This window comes from Bufo bufo, chromosome 1, assembly GCF_905171765.1.
Source record: "Bufo bufo chromosome 1, aBufBuf1.1, whole genome shotgun sequence".
Classification (NCBI taxonomy): domain Eukaryota; kingdom Metazoa; phylum Chordata; class Amphibia; order Anura; family Bufonidae; genus Bufo; species Bufo bufo.
Window position 1 is genome coordinate 781,351,460 of NC_053389.1, and position 6,000 is coordinate 781,357,459.

Sequence of the window (6,000 nt, forward strand, 5' to 3'; positions counted from 1 at the left end):
CCTGGGGAACCCTTCTGTCCCGTATAGGATCTAAAGTGGCATTACAGTCACCCATAATAATATAAGGCATTGCTGGAAATCCTGCTATTTTAGCTGTAATTAAGTCTAGGACCTCTCTGCGGAATGGCGGAGGGATATATAATCCCACAAATAGGTACTGCAGGCCTCTGACACAAGCATGTAAAATCACATACCTACCATAAGGGTCCAGCTGTACAGACAGTATTTGAAACGGAAGACTTTTAGCAATTAAAATAGACACGCCTCTAGCGTGGTTTGAGTAAACCGCATGATATGTGGGGCCTATCCATGGGCGCCGCAAAGCTAGTACTTTCTGGCCCTGCAGGTGCGTTTCTTGCAATAACATTATGTCAGGGTTATAGCTCTTCAGATAATTGAACACTAAAGACCGTTTAATCTTATCATTCAGACCCCGAACATTCCACGAAAGTAGCTTAATTACCGCCATTTATTCTTCCAAAGATAACATCTCCATAATCTCCGACCAATGAAGGCACATTCACGGACACACACAAACCACATCAAAGAACCCCTCAACAGAGAAACCCTCTCCAACCCACCCGCTCCCAACCTCCCCAACCCACCCTGCCCAAACCTCCCTAACATGGTTGAGCCTGACACCCCAAACTAGTAACTCCTGGGTACGATAACCTACCCTAACTCATTAGAACATATATACCATATAGGTACGTTGGTGATAGGAAGCAAGTATATACGTCTACCCACAACAGTGCATAGTCATACAGGGTGTTGCCACCCAGCATACCAATATGGGGTTAAACATCTGATCAATAGACAAAGTCAAAGAACAGGGATTCTAACAGGAGTAATAATGGTGCATTTAAACCAGATACTCCCCCCTCCCCCAACCATCTTGTCAGCAAAACAATTTAACATTTAATCATGTATTATTTGCTCCAGCTGCCATCACTATAGTATAAACCATCAGCGGTGAGGCCTTGCATTTAGATTTCTCTCAATCCATTCAGTAGCCTCTTCAGGAGTACTAAAAAAACGGACTGTTTCACCATCTTGCACCCTCAAGCGAGAAGGGTAGATCATGGCATATTTCACATTTTTGTCCCTCAGCCGCGCTCGGACCTCAGTGAACTGCTTCCTTTTCTTCTGGACCTCTGCAGTAAAGTCCGGGTAAAAGGACAAACGGACATTCTCATAGCTGACATTCCCCTTCTGTCGAGCAGCTAGCAAAATAGCGTCTCTGTCCCTGTAGTTCAGGATCTTCATGATGAAAGGTCTAGCAGGGGATCCCGGCGGTAAGGGCCTGGTTGGAATCTGATGTGCCCTTTCTATAACAAAGCAACTGGAAAGTGAGATGGGATGTAACACTTCTTTTATGAGCTGTTCCGCAAAAAATTCCGGGGTAGACCCTTCTGCTCGCTCCGGTAAGCCCAGGATACGGACGTTGTTACGTCTATTGCGGTTCTCAGCGTCCTCCGCCCTGGCTTGCAGCATCTGGACCTGTTGCAGCAGCTGCCTGGTGTCATTTCCAGCTGCTCTGGACGCATCTTCCACATCACTCACTCTTTGCTCCACTGCAGATGTTCTTTCACGTATTTTGTCAAAATCGTGTCGCAAACAGCTAAGGTCAGACTGTAGATGGTCTATCTTTGATGTAAGAGCAGCTTGACAGGCAGCTATAGCTTTCATAATTTGAGAGGCTTCAGCAGAGGAACCAGGGACAGGAGACCCCTCACTTTCCTGTTCAGTTTGACTCATGGCGTCCATGAATCGTTTAACAGATGATGGAGCCACAGAAGAAGTTTTGCGGCCCATAGAAATAGTCCACAGACACTTTAAAGATTTGCTGGGGGTTTGTCACTCATGCAGCAAATCAAGATGAGGCTTTGTTAAATTCAGCAAGTCCTTCCACACAGCCAAGTAGACTGCCAGTTATCTTTACATTCCTCAGGGGGGAGGGGGATAAGTACACCAGCACCACCATTAAACTTTCACATAAACTGCGGTGAACTCTGCAGCTTTCATATATAAGGACTCCTAACAGGATTACCACTGCAGGACTTCAGGATAATAGTGGAAGTAGGGAGATACAGAGCGTTTAGCCGATCCCCTCCGTTTGCTGGGGCAGAGAGGAGCGCCGCTGCACATATACTTAACGGCAAGATGGTGCCCACCGCGCGGCTTCTTCCAGCCTCGGTCGCCGGGCTCAAGACTCCAGCAGGTAACGGCAGCAGTCCAAGGTAAGTTGTTAGCTACCTGCTCTGTGTACCTTGCGGCGGATCGTGTCCCGGCCTCACTCCACACTCTCCTCAGTTTGCGTCCCTCCGCTCCTCTCCCTCAATCCGTCGGCATCCACAGCGCCACAGCCAAAACTCAGCAATCCAGCACCAGGCAGAGAGTCCCTGAGTATGAAGGGATCCAATATATGATGAATGAGCTCAAGAAACCCCGATTATGCCAGGTGTATAAAGGATATTTCACAGGATTTTGTAGGAGCACTGCAATCCTGCTTCCTCACTCCATGCTGGCTCGGCCACGCCCCCCCGGCAAGGTCCCTTTGTAGTCGTGATGCCAGTACCTTTTGTATGGAGGTACAACCATTTACTATAGTGTTAATAGAGGAACTGAGTCTGAAGCAAGCAGGATGAAACTCCAAATGGCACTTTACTGATGATCACTCTTAATAACAATACATCCATTGGCAATAAACAGTCTCTTGATACAATCTGGCATTTAGCACAATCTCCCATACATATGGGGAAATGCAAATCTCTAGGGTAGAGATGTTGCGAACATAAAATTTTCCATTCGCGAACGGCGAACGCGAATTTCCGCAAATGTTCGCGAACGGGCGAACCTGGCGAACCGCCATAGACTTCAATAGGCAGGTGAATTTTAAAACCCACAGGGACTCTTTCTGGCCACAATAGTGATGGAAAAGTTGTTTCAAGGGGACTATCACCTGGACTGTGGCATGCCGGAGGGGGATCCATGGCAAAACTCCCATGGAAAATTACGTAGTTGATGCAGAGTCGGGTTTTAATCCATAAAGGGCATAAATCACCTAACATTCCTAAATTGTTTGGAATAACGTGCTTTAAAACATCAGGTATGATGTTGTATCGATCAGGTAGTGTAAGGGTTACGCCCGCTTCACAGTGACAGACCAAACTCTGACAGACCAAACTCCCCGTTTAACGCACCGCAAACAGTCCATTTGCACAACCGCAAACTCCCCATTTGCACAAGGTTGGATACCAAGCTAGCCATGTCCCGTTCCTTGTCCTCACTGACGTCATTGAAGGTCTCTTCCTTTACCCAGCCACGTACAACACCAAGGGTCCCCGAAAGGTGACAACAAGCCCCCTGGGACGCTTGCTGTGGTTGGTCTTCCACCTCCTGAAAGCCACCTTCCTCCTCTGACTCCTCTTCTTCAGTCTCCTCTTTCTGCGTTGCTGCAGGTCCAGCAATCGACGACGACAAGGCTGCTTCTGGTGGTGATGGTGACCACAACTCTTCCTCTTCATGCTCATCTATGGTCTGATCCAGCACTCTTCGCAGGGCACGCTCCAGAAAAAACGCATATGGGATGAGGTCGATGATGTTGCCTTGGGTTTGACTGACCAGGTTTGTCACCTCCGCAAAAGGACGCATGAGCCTACAGCCATTGTGCATGAGCGTTCAGTAATGCGGCCAAAAAATACCCAGCTCCGCAGAGGCTGTCCTCTTTTTTTTTAATTAAAAAAATCTGTTCTTACCAGTTTAATCTCTGTTTTGTCCCCTATCAGGGGCCGGTGTATGGAATAGATTTTAAGAACCGTGAGATGGAAAAAGATGCTTGGTCGGTCCTCTTACTTCCAATTTGGGGCACTGCGCATGCAATGTACTGTGCTACCCTATATGAGTGGTATGTTAAGTAGTACTATTCCTATCAGTTTAATCCCTGTTACGTCCCCTATCAGGGGCCGGTGTGGTGTATGGGATAGATTTTAGGAACCGGGAGATGGAAAAAGATGCTTGGTTGGTCCTCTTACTTCAGGGGACGTGTATCGAATAGAGTTTAGACAACTGCAAAAAGTTGTCAATAGTTGACACACTCATGACATACATTTTATTCCTCTATGCGTCAATCTTGGTATAGTGTTGACTGTGCTCGTGCGCACGTTTGGCAGATTGCAGGCGATGGCGGTTTTTCAAAGCCTATGGTCGTGCTGAGGTAGTTCAGTGACAGTTAAGTGACCCAGAAAACAATGATTCTGCAGTGTGGGCCCATTGTTGGCCTAGTAGGCATTAATGATCACCTTAGATGATCACAAAGAAAATTTATGTTTTTTCTATGCAAAATTATCCAGCCGATCGTTTTTGGTCTGTTCACAATGAAGCAACGACCTTATCATCTGGAGTGTGCCAACATTGCCATTGCCAACACACTCATAGAGGTGATCGCTTCATTGTGATACGCAAGCCCCTTCACCACAACAAGGTAACGATCACAAAGGGGAATTGACACATGTATGTGCCTTTTTTTTTTGTTTTGTTTTTGCAGCCACAGTGCAGCACCAGAGGCCAGAAAAATTAGGCATGTACACATGCCAGAAAAATTAGGTATTGTTGCAGCTGCTGCTGTAGCAGCGGCCAGAAAAATGTATGTTTTCCAGGCAGAAAGTGCACTAAAACATTGCGGCTTGAACCCTAGTTGGTGGCGGAGAAGTCACGCAAGTCATCCGGCATGCAGAGATTAAATCCAGCAGCGTGTGGACCATTTTTAGCCCAAGGCATCTCATCAGGTCTTTTTTAGTCAAATGCATCCCCCACTGTCAGTCCCTTCGGGATCCATGCCTCATGTCAGTCCCTTCGGGATCCATGCCTCATTCATCTTAATAAAGGTGAGGTAATCTAGACTTTTTTGACCTAGGCGACTTCTCTTCTCAGTGACAATACCTCCTGCTGTGCTGAAGGTGCTTTCTGACAGGACACTTGAAGCGGGGCAGGCCAGAAGTTCTATTGCAAATTGGGATAGCTCAGACCACAGGTCAAGCCTGCACACCAGGTAGTCAAGGGGTTCATCGCTCCTCAGAGTGTCGATATCTGCAGTTAAGGTAGTCTGCTACCTGTCGCTCGAGTCGTTCTCTGAGGGTGGATCCCGAAGGGCTGTGGCGATGCGTAGGACCTAAAAATCTCTGCATGTCCTCCATCAACAACACGTCTGTAAAGCGTCCTGTCCTTGCCGGCATGGTCGTGGTAGGAGGAGGATTACTTTCACCTCTTCCCCTGTTAGATTCCCGTTGTGCTGTGACATCACCCTTATACGCTGTTTAAAGCATACTTTTTAACTTGTTTTGGAACTGCTGCATCCTTTCCGACTTGCGGTAATTCGGTAACATTTCAGGCACTTTCTGCTTATACCGGGGGTCTAGTAGCGTGGCCACCCAGTACAGGTCGTTCTCCTTCAGCCTTTTTATACGAAGGTCCCTCAACAGGCACAACAGCATGAAAGACCCCATTTGCACAAGGTTGGATGCCGAGCTACTCATGTCCCGTTCCTCGTCCTCACTGATCTCACTGAAGGCCACGTACAACACCACGAGTACCAGATAGGTGACAATGAGCACCCTGGGATGCCTGCTGTGGTTGGTATTCCTCCTCCTCCTCAAAGCCACATTCCTCCTCTGACTCCTCTTACTCAGACTCCTCTTCCAGCATTGTCGCAGGTCCAGTAAGCGATAAGGCTGTTTCTGGTGGTGATGGTGACCACAACAAAAGGACGCATGAGCCTACAGGCATTGCGTCCAGTAACGTGGCAAAAAAATACCCAGCTCCGCAGAGGCTGTCCTAGCACCCCGGTCATAAAAATACTCGTTGACGGCTTTTTCTTGTTGGAGCAGGCGGTCGAACATTAGGAGTGTTGAATTCTAACGTGTCGGGCTGTCGCTAATCAAGCGCCTCACTGGCATGTTGTTTCGCCGCTGAATATCTGAAAAGTGCGCCATGGCCGTTTAG